This window comes from Suncus etruscus, chromosome 12 (assembly GCF_024139225.1).
Source record: "Suncus etruscus isolate mSunEtr1 chromosome 12, mSunEtr1.pri.cur, whole genome shotgun sequence".
In the NCBI taxonomy this organism is placed as follows: Eukaryota; Metazoa; Chordata; class Mammalia; order Eulipotyphla; family Soricidae; genus Suncus; species Suncus etruscus.
Window position 1 is genome coordinate 102,142,885 of NC_064859.1, and position 15,522 is coordinate 102,158,406.

Sequence of the window (15,522 nt, forward strand, 5' to 3'; positions counted from 1 at the left end):
AAAAAACAAAAAAGGGGCTGGCAAGGTGGCGCTAGAGGTAAGGTGTCTGCCTTGCAAGCGCTAGCCAAGGATCAGGACCGCGGTTCGATCCCCCAGCATCCCATATGGTTCCCCCATGCCAGGAGCAATTTCTGAGTGCTTAGCCAGGAGTAACCCCTGAGCATTAAATGGGTGTGGCCCGTAAAACCAAAAAAAAAAAAAAAGAAAAAAAAGAAAGACAGTATGGGATGCTTCGGATCAAACCCTGGTCGGCTGCATGCAAGGCAAGAGATCTAACTAGCTGCTCCCACCTTCTCCTTTGGCAGACTCGTTGCTATTCTTCCACACGAAAACCTCCCTTTGCCTCCCTTCTCGTCATGTGACTTGAGAGACAGGAGAATTGGTCCTATAATTTGGGTCCTGTTCTTCTGGATGTCTGAGTTCTTCCCAGGAGTGGTGGAGCAGGCCGGTGCTCTGATCAGAGGGGCTTCCCTACTGAGTCCTCACTGCAGTCCTGCCTGCTGTCCTGTGGAGCCTGGGACAGAAGCACGACCTGCTGCTGTGACATTTCTCCTGAGGGACCCGCTGTCCATGTAAAGCCATGCACCGTTAATGTTCCTGGGCTTGGGAAAACCAGTCTTGTGTCTGGGAAAGAGGAAAAGCTGTTCAGAAAAAACCCGAAAGCCTGAGTGACAGTATAGCAGGATGGTGTTTGCTCCTCTGGTTTTTTTTGGTCGTTTGTTTTTGTATTTTGGGGCCACACCCGGTGCGCTCAGGGGTCACTGCTGGCTCTGGGCTCAGAAATCACTCCTGGCAGGCTCCGGGACCATATGGGATGCCGGAGAGAACCCGGGTCTGTCCTGGGCCCGCTGCATGCAAGGCAAATTGCCCACCGTTGTACTAACTCTCCAGCCCTGGGGATGTTTACCTTGCAGGTGACCAATTCGGGTTTAGTCCCCAGTATCTCATATGGTCCCCCGAGACTGCCAGGAGTGATTTCTGAACAGAGAGTCAGGAGGAACCCCGGATAGCCACTGGGTGTGGCCCCCAAACAAAAAGTTTTTACATCTTTAAAGCAAATTCTCCTCTGTGTTTTCAACATTCTAGATCCTTACGGGAATTCTCTCTGGTAGTTTCTCCTGAAACAAATTTTTCAAACTGGCAATTTTCTTTCCCATAATTAAGTGACTTCCCCTCAGAGACTTCCTAGAAACTTGGTAACATCATTATGCAAATAAAGTGCCTTCTCGGACCTTCTCCCTGGGGCTGAGCTCAACTTCTGGTCCTGTTTCCATTTTATCAGCAAGAAACAGGTCTGGGCCTTTGCCTGGTGTTTCTGTATTTAGCAAATTTCATACCCAAAAACGGAGAACAAGAGAAGTTGGCATCCGGCATGCTCCTGCCAGGCAGAGCTCAGTCCTCTGTGTCTGTGGACGGACGAAGGCAACTGCTCCCCCACACTGGCAGTGCCATAGGGATGCAGCCCTCAGATCACAGTCTGAGCTTCTGGAACAGGCTCCGAGATTATGCCCCAGTTTAATCAGGCCTCACAAAAGAGCGAAGGAAAAGAAATCAGACAAAACAGCAGGCCCGTCCCCAAGTCACACACCCTGGCTGCTGCTTAGGTACATCTGGTAGGGCCAGGCCCCTTCTTAGAGGGGCAGGAGCTCCCAGGGGTGACTGACTGACTGCCCAGCATCCTGCTCGGAACCAGGACAGCATCTTGAGTTTCTGCTAAACCCACACACACACACACACACACACACACACACACACACACACACACACACACACACATGAGATTGCTCTTGTGATCGAATCTGAATATTCTCTGGACCTTTTTCTGCAGAAACTTAGCTGGGGTTTTCCAGATTCATCTGTCTTCCTTTTTTATGACAGCTATTTTGTTTGGGGGCCACACCCAGCAGTGCTCAGGGGTTCCTGGAAAACCAGGTTGGAACCCGGCCAGCCCTCTAAGGCAGAGCAGGAGCCGACCTAGTGTTCCTTTCTCATAGCCTCCTTTGCCTGCTCCCCCCCTCTTCTCCCCTCCTCCCTTCCTTTCCCCCTCTCCCTCTTCCTCCAGCCATTTCCCTCCCCCCTTTTCTCCTCCTCTTCTCCCCCTCTCCTTTCTTTCCCCCTCTTCTTCCTCTGCCCCCTCTTCTTCCACTTCCCTCCTCCTTTCCCCGCCCGCCCCTCTTTTCTCCTCCGCTCCCCTTCATCTTCCTCTCTCCCCTCCTCCTCCTCCCTTCTTCCCTCCCCTCTCTCCCCCTTCTCCCTTTCCTCCTGCTTCCCTCCTCCTCCCCAGGTCCTCTTCCCCCTCTACCCCTGCCCCCTGAGCACATCCCCCCACTTTTCAACTCAGGTCACTGTGCTAGGGTCCCAGGATTTGGACCTGTCCTTGGGTCCTGCAGGACAGGCAGCTGGGCAGGGCTGGGCTGGGCTGGGGTGGGGTGGGGTGCTGGAATATGGTTTGTCTAGAGCCCCACCCAGAAGTGAAACCCTCACAGACTAGAAGGCTGGGCGGTGGGGAAACATTTTCTGAAGTTAGGAAATTCTCCACACCCAAGCTCCCTTGGCTGGGCAGCTGGGGGCTGAGACAGATGGATGGATAAATTGATGGATGGATAAATGGATGGATGGATAAATGGATGGATGGATGGATGGATGGATGGATGGATGGATGGATAAATGGATGGATGGATGGATGGATGGATGGACGGACGGATGGGTGGGTGGATGGAAAGCCTTTTCCCAGCTGAGCTTCCTAGGACACATGTCTCTGTGCCAACATCCCGGATTGATGCCCAGCACCTTCTCTCCCCCATCACAGCTGCAGAGGGCAGACCCGGAGCCCACTCTCTTGCTGGCTTGCCAGAGTGTGAATGGGGGGGGGCTGGGTCTCCCTGGAACCGGCCCTAAGACTCCTGCACACCGAAGAACTGGGTGGCAGTGTGTTTCTGTCCATGCACACATATGCTCCTGACCAGCTTACTGGAAATAGTCCTCCAGAGCTCCAGGATCTGGCCTTGGGCCCCTTTTCAGAAAACACACAAGGTGCTGGCAACCCAGCACCCCAAAAGGCAATATCGTCCACCTGGGGTTCTTTGCACCCAGAGTTCCTTGTCTTCACTAGGTGGGTTCTTTCTGTGCTCAGGAAACCTCTAGGCAGGCCTAATCACTCCTTTGAGCTCAGCAGATTGGAAGCCAGGTGGTGGTCAGTTCTGCTTCTCATCAGAAAACTGGCATTTCGGGGCCAGAGAGATAGCACAGTGGTAGGTGTTTGCCTCGCACAGGGCCAAGCTGGGATAGACCAGGGTTCGATTCCCGCATGCCATATGGGTCCCCTGAGCCTGACAGGAGCAATTTCTGAGTGCAGAGCTAGGAGGAACCCCTGAGCACCCATGGGTGGTGCCCAAAGACCAAAATAAAAGGCATTTCAGGCCCCACTTGTACTGACGTGTTTGGGACCTGTTAGGAGAGCAGCAGGTCTTTCTTTTGGCTGTTGACATATGAACCCTGTTGTCTTACGGCTGCCATAGTGATGAAATGATTCCCAATAGAATCTGACTGTCCCCATTTCAGTATTTTGGGGGTGGGTGGGTGGCGGCTTGGGTCACACCAGCTGTGTTTGGCTCTCTGGCCAAGAGTGTCCCAGGGTGGAGCCCTAGGAATTGTACGTGGTACACAGGGTCAAACGGGGGTCAGCTGCCTCAGGCCAACGCCTCACCTTCTCTCCTTTCTCTCTAGTGCGTTTTCTCATTCTTCAGGAAAATGTAGCTGATGGTATCTAAGAAAGACAAGTTTATTCAAACAATCTCTATATTCACAACTCAGGCAAATGAAGGTTTCAGGGGAACAGCTTGCCTTGAAATTTCCCACAAGACATAGAGACCCACAGATGTTGAGATGTTGATGCAAATTGGAGCTACAGAGAAATTCTTTCTCTTTTTCTTTTTTTTTTTTTTTTTTTTTGGTTTTTGGGCCACACCCGGTGACGCTCAGGGGTTACTCCTGGCTATGCGCTCAGAAGTCGCTCCTGGCTTGGGGGACCATATGGGACGCTGGGGGATCGAACCGCGGTCCGTCTCCTAGCGCAGGTAAGGCAGGCACCTTACCTCGAGCGCCACCGCCCGGCCCCCTTTCTCTTTTTCTTATCTTTTTCTTTCTTCTTTCTTTTTTTCTTTCTTTTCCCTCCCTCCCTCCCTCCCTTCCTTCCTCCCTCCCTCCCTCCCTCCCTTCCTCCCTCCCTCCCTCCCTCCCTTCCTCCCTCCCTCCCTCCCTCCCTTCCTTCTTTCCTCCCTCCCTCCCTTCCTCCCTCCCTCCCTCCCTCCCTCCCTCCCTTCCTTCCTTCCTTCCTTCCTTCCTTCCTTCCTTCCTTCCTTCCTTCCTTCTTTCCTTCCTTCCTTCCTCCTTTCCTTCCTTCCTAAGGGGAAATAGACAATTTTAGATTCTGGGTTTAGTTTTACTTAGGAGATTTTTTTTTTTTTGAGGGGGTCACAGCCAGCAGCGCTCAGGAGTTACTTCTGGCTCTACACTCAGAAATTGCTCCTGGCAGGCTCAGGGGACCATATAGGCATCCGGGATTCGAACCACCGCCCTTCTGCATACAAGGAAAATGCCCCACCTCCATGCTATTTCTCTGGCTCCGAGATTTTTTATTTTTAAGCTAACATTGTGGAAGACTGGTTCTTGTGACAGCTCTGAATCCGAGATTCGCAAAAATCACCAAGGAGATGAACAGCACTGCAAAAAGGCCTGGGAGTTTATTTACCAACATGCTGGTGTCAGCCCTGTAAGGCAAAGCCCCCTTACTGAGTTCTGAGGCTCCTTCAATAGGGTTACTACAGAGGTTTCAAATCACCATCGCGACCTTTCAGTTGATTGGCTGCTGTTTAAGGTGTTTCCTTCTGTGGCTAGATCTAGAGTGGAATATTGTGGGTTTTAGGGTTTTGGGGTCTGCATCAGCTGAAGTGCGAGAGGAGGGGCTCGGGTACCCACTGAGCACCCATGACCTTGTCTGCCCAAAGGCCTCCGGATGTTGCTAGTTTATCTGTTTTGGTACATGCCTCAAAGTTCCTGGAACTGGCTGTTCTGGCCTAGTCCCTTCTGCCATGTATCTGAGGCCTGTCATGCAGTCTTTTTTTTAAACTTCATTTATTTATTTATTTATTTTATTTTTATTTTTATTTATTTATTTTTTGTTTTCAGGCCACAACCGGCGCTGCTCAGGGGTTACTCCTGGCTGTCTGCTCAGAAATTACTCCTGGCTCTACGCTCAGAAATCGCCCCCAGAAGGCTTGGGGGACCATATGGAATGCCTGATTTCGAACCACCGTCCTTCTGCATGCAAGGCAAACGTCTTACCGCTGTGCTATCTCTCCGGCCTCATGACTGCTACTCTTGACGAACCATCCCCACGTCCGTCCAGAAAGCCAGAGCCAGGCTGGAGTGATAGCACAGCGAGGAGGATGCTTGCCTTGTACATGGAAGACTCGTTTCGATTCTGGGCATAGCATATGGTCCCCTGAGCACTGCCAGGATTGATCCCTGAGCACAGACTCAGGAGTAACTCCTACAAAGAAGGGAAGAGAGCTTTGAGTTTCCTGAGGAAATGGATTTCTGGGCCACACCAGGTAGAGCTCAGGGCTTACTGGCCTCCCCGCTAAATCCCAGAATAGTTTTCTTTTTCTTTTCTCAAAGTAAAAAGTGAAACAGGCCTTGGATTCGTATCCTTATGTCTCAGCAATGTAGACGGGTTTTGTGCCAAGTTCAGGCATCATTTGTGACTCTTTTCATGATTACAAACATGATTGTAGTTGGGCTTCAGTCATAAAAAGAAACCCCCCTTAACTAGTTCAACCTTCTCACCACCAATACCCCCCTCTACCTCCTCCCCTACTCCCTGCCCATATTCGAGACAGGCATCCTACTTCTCTCACTCACTACCATTGTCATGATAGTTGTTGATGTAGTTATTTCTCAATTGCGCTCACCAATCCCACAAATGAGTGAGACTATTCTGCGCCTATCTCTCTCCCTCTGACTTATTTTGCTCAGTTTAATAGATTCTAAATACATCCATGTGTAAGAAAATTTCATGACTTCATCTCTCCTGACGGCTATTCCATTGTGGATATGTACCACAGTTCCTTTAGGCATTCATCTGTTGTCGGGCATCTGGGTTGTTTCCAGAGTCTGGCTCTTATAAATAGTACTGCAATGAACATAGGTGTGCAGAAGATGTTTCTGTATTATGTTCCATCCATGACTTTTGCAGTTGCCTGACAGTTGTCCTAGGTCAACATCTTGTAGGTTTTTGTTTTGATTTTTGATCAGGGCACTTGCCTTGCATGTAGCTGATGTGGGTTCAACCCCTAGCACCACAGAGGGTCCCCAGACTCCCTCCCCAGGAGTGATCCTTGAGTACAGCACCAAAAGTAAGTCTGACAGTACCAGTTTCGTCCCCCAAAACTCTCCCCTGTGAGTCCTGAAGCCGTTGTGAGGCTTCATCCCACTGTGCACCATCCCACTGTGCTTGGGGGCCAGGGCTGACCAGGCAGTGTTGCAGGGACTGACTGGTGTCGGGGACCATACCAGGTTACTCCTGGCCTCATGTGAGGCCAGTACTGTAGAGGCATGCAGCATGTATGACCCTAATTATTAAGGAAGCACGCACCAGACGTGGCTTTTGGCTTTCCTGGTGCAGTGCCTAATTTTCCTCCCGAGAAATATCTGCCAGAAGGCCCGTTGGAGAAGTCAATCATGGACCCTTGCGTGGATCACTGGCGATATTTCTGTCATACTTCTTACATGGTAGTGACTTAACATTTTCCCTTTAATTCGTTTCTGCTATACTACAGAAATTCAGCCTTAGTTATCCTGCAGTCATAAAGGAATTTCAGTATCAAAGAAAACTGCTAAAAGTTTCCTGCTAGCTTAGTATATTTGCAACTCAAAGTCCAGCCAGCTACCTCTCGTTCTGTCAGCCTTTTTACTTCCAAAGGCCAAGGCAAAACATAGCATCTTCAAGACAATGGTCTTCTTTCCCTGCCTTTGAGCACAACAGCAGTATGATTTTTGCCTCTGGGACTTAGCCTGTCACTTTGAATACCTACTTACAAACAGGTTTGGTCAGTGTAGAATTAGGCTATTTTACTAGGTATAATTCTTCACCCCTTTCTTTAGTTTTATCTCTTTCTATTACCAGATCTTTTTTTTTTTTTTTTTTTGGTTTTTGGGCCACACCCTGTGAGGCTCAGGGGTTACTCCTGGCTATGCGCTCAGAAGTTGCTCCTGGCTTCTTGGGGGGGATCGAACCGCGGTCCGTCCTGGGTTAGCGCAGGCAAGGCAGGCACCTTACCTCCAGCGCCACCCCCCCCCCCCCCCCCCCCGGCCCTATTACCAGATCTTAAGAAGTGGGTCTTAGCCCCTAGCTAGAATACTATTTCCCTCAGGTTAAGAATATTTGGTATCAGGAGAAAACCAGGATTTCCTGCTATCCCTTAATTTACATCAGTAATGACACCTAGGGCCAGGAACTTCTTTGATATGTAAAAAATTAGCCGTTCTTTTATCCTCTAACTCCTAACTGAAACCTATTCTATTCTAAGGTTACAAACCACCTAAAGCTATGTGTATTTGTTCTAAAAATCAAACAATGTACATTACATTCCTTTCATGTTATGACTGCCTCTTTTTCCCTTTATATACTCCCTTGCCTGAAGATTAAATTTTTCGCACTCCTGCCAGAAATGTGTTGACCCCAAACATACTGCGTGTGGTATCATTATTTCATACTTCATATTCGTCCACTTTGTGTACTCGCAATATGTGAGCATGTTCTGACCCCACTAAGGTTTTGCTTAGGGACGCAAGCCGTCTGCAGCAAGTACCTCCCAACCAGTCTTGTCTTCCCAACCCCTCTGGAACGTTTCCTACTCTCTTTCAGCAAATTCCTTTTTGGTGGTTGTGATTTTGGGGGACCAGAGCTGAAGATGCTGGGGGCTACCCCAGCGCTGTGCTTGGGAGTCTGTCATTGGTGCACAGGACACATGTGGGCACCGAATTAGACCTCCTGCATGCAGAACACTTTTTCAGCTCTGTCTCTGTCTCTGTCTGTGTCTCCTTCAGATTTATTTATTTATTTATTTATTTTTGGGTCACACCCGGCGGTGCTCAGGGGTTACTCCTGGCTGTCTGCTCAGAAATAGCTCCTGGCAGGCACGGGGGACCCTATGGGACACCGGGATTCGAACCAACCACCTTGGGTCCTGGATCGGCTGCTTGCAAGGCAAACGCCGCTGTGCTATCTCTCCGGGCCCAGATTTATTTTTTCAATAAAATATATACAATTATAGCCACATCAGGGATATGCTACATAATTTACTTCAAGTGCTTAACATCTGTCTACTTAAATCAGGACACATGTTTAAAGAACAGCAGCTGTTCATGGTCACAGAATTTAAGTTTGGTCAATTTTGCTTTGTCTTTTGGTACCACACCTGCCACGGTTCCCAGTGGAACATCTGGAAATCAAGAATCACACCCTCGCCATGAGTGGCTGGAGCGAAGGCACAGTGAGAAGGGCCCTCACTTGCATGCAGCTAACCTGGATTAAATCCCTGGCATCCCATATAGTTTCTGCGAGCACTGCCAGGAGTAATTCCTGAGCACAGAACAAGGAGTAACCCCTGAGCATTGCCAGGTGTGTACTTCAAACAAAACCAAACCCCAGTACTCACCCTCCCTTTGCATGGGACAGATATTAATAAATTAAAGGGCCCTGGGGCTGTAGCAATAGCAGCCAACACAGGATGGACCCCGGTTCAAATCCCAGCATCCCATATGGTCTCTGAGCCTTCCAGGAGCGACTTCTGAGTTCAGAGCCAGGGGTAACTTCTAAGCACTGCCAGGTGTGACCCAAAAAACAAAAACAAGGGGCACAAGAGATTGCATGTAGATAGTGTTTGCCTTGCATGCAGAAGGAGGTGGCTTGAATCCCGGCATTCCATATGGTCCCCCGAGCCTGCCAGAAGCAATTTCTGAGCATAGAGCCAGGAGTAACCCCTGAGCGCTGCCGGGTGTGACCCAAAAGTTAAAAAAACATTAATGGGCCCTTATTTTATTTATTTAGTACATGGTTGCAAATGCCCACAAGAAGATCCCGGGGCCGGAGAGATAGCATGGAGGTAAGGCATTTGCCTTTCATGCAGAAGGTCATCGGTTCAAATCCCGGCGTCCCATATGGTCCCCCGTGCCTGCCAGGAGCAATTTCTGAGCATGGATCCAGGAATAACCCCTGAGCACTGCTGGGTGTGACCCAAAAACCACACACACACACACAAAAAAGAAGATCCCAAAGATGCGGGGCTGATACTGAGAGTGGGTTTTTTTACCTCCTTTTTACTCATTTGTGCCTTCCAAGTGTTTTGTAATAAACAATTTTTTTTTTTTTTTTTTGGTTTTTGGGTCACACCCGGCTGTGCTCAGGAGTTACTCCTGGCTGTCTGCTCAGAAATAGCTCCTGGCAGGCACGGGGGACCATATGGGACACCGGGATTCGAACCAACTACCTTTGGTCCTGGATGGGCTGCTTGCAAGGCAAACACCGCTGTGCTATCTCTCCGGGCCCGTAATAAACAATTTTTAAGGGAGAGAAGAAGTTTATTTCCAAGGAGCAGCCCGGGCTCCTTGGGTGGGTCTGGGGCTGCGGGGGGTGGGGGGGGTGGTAGGGTGCAGGCTGGACTATGTCCCCCACTGCTGGGAAGGGAACTCGTTAAATCTTTTCCAAAAAGCATCTTGGCACAAGCTGCCGGCAGCAGCACAGGCTGTGGACCATCTGCTGCAGAAGTTCCATTTCTAGCTCTCCATGCAGATGAACCAGGACGTGGCTCAGGGATGCTCCAGCACCTGCTGTCGAGGGCAGAGTGGTGGGACCTGGACCCAGCAAGCGAATTACAGGTCTGCATCGAGAAAAGATCATCTTAAAGAAAGAAACGTGTTTGATAACATTTTTCACTCTTTGGGTTCAAAGTGATAACACAGCAGTGAGGGCCTTAGCCTTGCATGTGGCCGACCAGGTTGGATCCCTGGCTTCCTTTAGCCCACCAAGAATAATTTTTTGAGTGTGTGTGTGTGTGTTTTTGGGTCACCCCCGGCAGTGCTCAGGGGTTATTCCTGGCTCCAGGCTCAGAAATTGCTCCTGGCAGGCATGAGGGACCATATGGGACGCCGGGATTCGAACCAATGACCTCCTGCATGAAAGGCAAATGCCTTACCTCCATGCTATCTCTCCGGCCCCCACCAAGAATAATTTCCTTTGTTTTTTGTTTTATTGTTTTGTTTGTTTGTTTGGTTTTTGGTTTTTGGGTCACACCCTGGCAGTGCTCATCAGGGGTTACTCCAGAAATCCCTCCTGGCAGGCTGGGGGACCAAGAATTGAACCCACATTCGTTCTAGGTTGGCTGCATGCAAGGCAAATATCCTCCCACTATGCTATTTCTCCAGCTCCAGGAGTAATTTCTGAGCACAGGGCCAGGAGTAACCCCGGAGCATTGTTGGGTATGGTCCCAAAACAAAAACAACAACAAAACTTTAACTTTTTTTGTTCTTTTTTGGGTCACACCCGGTGATGCTGACGGGTTACTCCTGGCTATGCACTCAGTAATCGCTCCTGGTTTGGGGAACCATATGGGACGCCAAGGGATCGAACTGCGATCCGTCCTAGGCTAGCTGCCTTGAGGCTTGCGCCACTGCTCTGGCCCCAAAAAACTTTAACTCTTGATCCCTGACATCCCATATGGTCTCCTGAGCCTGCCAGGAGCAATTTCTGAGAGCAGAGCCAGTGGTAAGCCCTGAGCACTGCCGACTGTGGCCCAAAAACAAAACAACAACAAAAGAATTAACTCTTTTCAATGCATTGTGGAGGTGTGCTCACGTGGTTACTCCTGGTTCTGTGTTCAGTGGTCATACCAAGAAAGGCACAGGGGACAACAGGGAGTTCTGGGGTGCAAGGAAAGTGACCGGTCCCTTATGATCCCTCCCCTCAATACAAGTGGCAAAGTGCATTCACAACAACTGTGGTTTATATAATTATTATTTTCTATATAAAGCACACACATTTATATATAAACACACTATGGGGCTGGCGAGGTGGCGCTAGAGGTAAGGTGTCTGCCTTGCAAGTGCTAGCCAAGGAAGGACTTTCGATCCCCCGGCGTCCCATATGGTCCCCCCAAGCCAGGGGTGATTTCTGGGCGCTTAGCCAGGAGTAACCCCTGAGCATCAAATGGGTGTGGCCCGAAAAACCAAAACACACACACACACACACACACACACACACACACACACACAGAAACGGTCATTCAAAAGACTTATCTAAATGGCAGAGTGGTTTTCTGGGGTCACTGCATTCCGGGTGGTTCCTATTTTCTTTATTTATCTGAATCTTGCAGATCGCCTACGAAAACCCTGTGTTATTTTTGAAGCAGAAAGAGCCAAATGCTATTTTTAACCGGCTCCTAATCGAGAATTTGGAAAATATAAACATTATCTCAAAGGAACTTGAGTTACCCAGAGTTCTGGTGAGGCTCTGGCTCTCCTGACAGCTGAAACTGTGATGGCTCTTTCAGTCCTGTTAGGGTCAGAGGTCAAAGGTCAGAGGTCAAAGGTCAGTTCTGTGTACTGCCTTTTTTAAAAATTTGATTTGATGGATTTATTGGTTTGAGGCCATACCTGCTGATGCTCAGGGATTATTCCAGGCTCTGCGCTCAGGAATCTCCTCTGGTGATGCTTGGGGGACCATGAGTGATGTCGGGGAATCGAACCCCTGGTTGGCAGCATGCAAGGAAAGTGCCTTTCCCCACTGTGCTCTTGCTTCAGCTCCAATTTTGCTTTTTTCTTGTGGGAAGTGGATTGTGAGGGAGTAACTGCAGGTTGTTATACACATATGCATATATTTCACTATATGTATTTCTTTTTTTTTGTTTGTTTTTGTTTTTGGGCCACACCCGGCAGTGCTCAGGGGTTACTCCTGGCTGTCTGCTCAGAAATAGCTTCTGGCAGGCGCGGGGGACCCTATGGGACACCGGGATTCGAACCAACCACCTTTGGTCCTGGATCGGCTGCCTGCAAGGCAAACACCGCTGTGCTATCTCTCCGGGCCCTACTATATGTATTTCTTACCCAGCGGCTCTTGGGGGTTAGTCCTCGCTGTGCACTCAGAAATTGCTCCTGGCAGGCTCAGAGAACTGTATGGGAACTCGGATTGGCTGAGTGCGAGGCAAATAGCCTACTGCTGTGCTATCACTCCAGCCCCAATTTCACTATATATATTTCTATACATGCAGACACAGACATTTGTGTCAGGACTACACCTGGATGTGTTCAGGGACTGCTTCTGGCTCAGGGGCCACTCCCAGCAGGGCTTTGGGGATCAGGAATGCCAAGGATCAAATTGGGGCTTCTTGCATGCAATCCGTTTGCTCACCCATTCCTGAGCCGGAGATTTCTCATAGGATGAAGATAGAATTTGGGAGTGTGTCTGAAAGGATGCAGAGGTGATGTGTCCAAACAACTGGAAAGCTGCTAAGGGCTTATTGTAACTTATTTTAACTTAGTTCCTCTGGACTAGCTAATCTACTGAGAACTAACAGAAGAGAAATAATACATATCTGTAAGTACCTGTCAACAGAGCATCAACATTAGTGAAGTCAAGAATGATTTGAGGGGCCCGGAGAGATAGCACAGAGGCGTTTGCCTTGCAAGCAGCCGATCCAGGAGCAAAGGTGGTTGGTTCGAATCCCGGTGTCCCATATGGTCCCCTGTGCCTGCCAGGAGCTATTTCTGAGCAGACAGCCAGGAGTAACCCCTGAGCACCGCCGGGTGTGGCCCAAAAACCAAAAAAAAAAAAAAAAAAAAAAAAAAAAGAATGATTTGAGGGCCCGGAGAGATAGCACAGCAGTGTTTGCCTTGCAAGTAGCCGATCCAGGACCTAAGGTGGTTGGTTCGAATCCCGGTGTCCCATATGGTCCCCGTGCCTGCCAGGAGCTATAACCCTAACCCTAACCCTAACCCCTGAGCACCGCCGGGTGTGACCCCCCCAAAAAAACAAAAAACAAAAACAAAAACAAAAACAAAAAAGAATGACTTGAGGGGCCGGAGTGGTGACGCAGGTCGTAAAGCGTCTGCCTCGGACATGAACATGCTAATCTAGGACGGATCTTGGTTCGATCCCTGACATCCCATATGGTCCCTCAACCAGGAGCGATTTCTGAGCTTATAGCCAGGAGTAACCCCCGAGTGTCACCAGGTGTGGCCCAAAAACAAACAAGGCAAACAAAAAAAAATTATTTGAGGGGCCAGAGTGATAGCACAGTAGTAGGGCATTTCTTGTATGCTGCTGATCCGGGTTCGATCCCTGGCATCCCATATGGTTCCCCGATCCTGCCAGGGGTAATTTCTTGGCGCAGAGCCAGAAGTAACTCCTTGGTATGTCCCCAAAGCAAAACAAAACAACAAAAGAATGATTTAAGGGGACTGGAGAGATTGCCCTGCAGGCAGCTGACACAGGTTCACTTCCCGGCATCCTACCTGGGCCCTCAAGCCTGCCAGGAGTGATTTCTCAACACAGAGCCAGGAGTCAGCCCTGAGCACTGACGAATGTAGCCCACAAAAACAAAAACAAAAACAAAAGTTCCAGGGGCGGTGAGGTGGTGCTAGAGGTAAGGTGTCTGCCTTGGAAGCTCTAGCCAAGGAAGGACCGAAGTTCGATCCGATCCCCCGACATCCCATATGGTTGCCCCAAGCCAGGGGCAATTTCTGAGTGTTTAGCCAGGAATAACCCCTGAGCATCAAACGGGTGTGGCCCCCCCCCCAAAAAAAAAGTCCCAATTTGCATCCAGATCAATGACCTCTACTTCTAAGCTTCCTGGTACTCAGCATCACTTTCCTTTTGAGGCTGTCCTATGCCTGGCAGTTTCTATCGTCATCTAATGCATCTTCCTTGTTCCGATCCTCTTAACTTTGCCAAATACTCAAGTGCCCTGGTCATTCCTGGTCCCGATGGGTTAGAAATTCTGCAGATGATGTTAGGGAAAGCTCCATAAATGCGTGTGAGATAAGGGATGGCCAGAAATTGGAATAAAATTAAAAACCAGTGAATCACGTTTGGGATTTTCTGTACTGACAGTGCCGGAAAACCTGGCAAGGCCATTGGGAACCTTCCTGGGATCCGGCCAAGGATCCACTTTAATTCTTCGGAATTGCACAATTGGAACAGGGAAGTTTCCATTCCCGAGCTGAAGAGCATCCGAGCTATTGATCATAGCAAAAAGGGGAGTCGGCCTGTCTGTCTCAGTCTGTTTGCCATCTATCCGTCTCAGACCGTCTCCCAGTCCGTCCATCTTGGCTAGTGCTTACTAAGGGGAACCAGACTATCATATACCCCCTCCTACAGATCTCAGCCCTTGGGGGAGGAAACCCCCCCCCCCCGTGATATGTGAACACTAAAGTAGAGGGAGGGACAGAGGGAGGTGATGGACCACCACCCTGGCCAGCCCCATCTTGCCCTCCTCTTCCTGCAATGCTTATAGGGCTTCTTTGTTACTTCCCAGCACCTTCCTCTGGTTTTAGTCCTGGAGTCCTGGGGTACAGGCAGGCAGGGAGTAGGGGTAGAGCCAGGTCTTGGACAGGCACCACTAGAGCTGGCAGGTGCCAGCCCAGCAGAGGGCCACAGCCTGAGGCCGACACGACTCTGGGTGCCCTTGGAATGCAGATTTGGATCCAGAACAGGGAATTTCCAGCTGGATCCTGGCAGCTCCTCTGGGCCAAAAGCCTCATTCCGGGGTTAAATGTGCTAAATATTCTTTAGTTTATCGGCTATCTTTGTTGTTGTTGTTGTTGTTGCTGTTGGGCTACATCTGGCAGTGCTCAGGGCTCACTCCTGGCTCTGTTTTGGGATCACTCACTCCTGGTGTGTTAAAAAAGGTTATCCCTGGTTGCATTAAGCCCTTTGGATGGGCTTGGATGGAGGTGGATGGTGATGGAGGCCTTTCTCCTCCAGCCCAGGACCACGTGGCTCCAACTCCTCCAATCGGCAGTATCTGGGTTCAGGAAAGTGTGGGTAGGAAACTCATCCACAGACAGGCTTCAGGAAAGATCAGCTTTATTTGCCCTGGCCAACATCTGTGGCCTATAATCTTAAACCTATTTAAGCATGGTCTTGTCAGCTTGCCCTGCGTCTAGCTTCTTTCAGCCATCTCTCCTCCTGCTACTTCTTCATCCAGGTAAATCCACCTCTTGACCTTGAGGCCAAACCTTCTGAAACCTCCCCAATGTTACAGGAAGAATGGGGGTGGGGTAAGATCTGCCCCTTTCTTTTTAAATAAAAACAAGAGAGCAGGGGCCGGAGAGATAGCATGGAGGTAAGGCATTTACCTTTCATGCAGAAGGTCATCAGTTCGAATCCCGGCGTCCCACATGGTCCCCCGTGCATGCCAGGAGCAATTTCTGAGCACAGAGCCAGGAAAAACCCCTGAGAAGTGC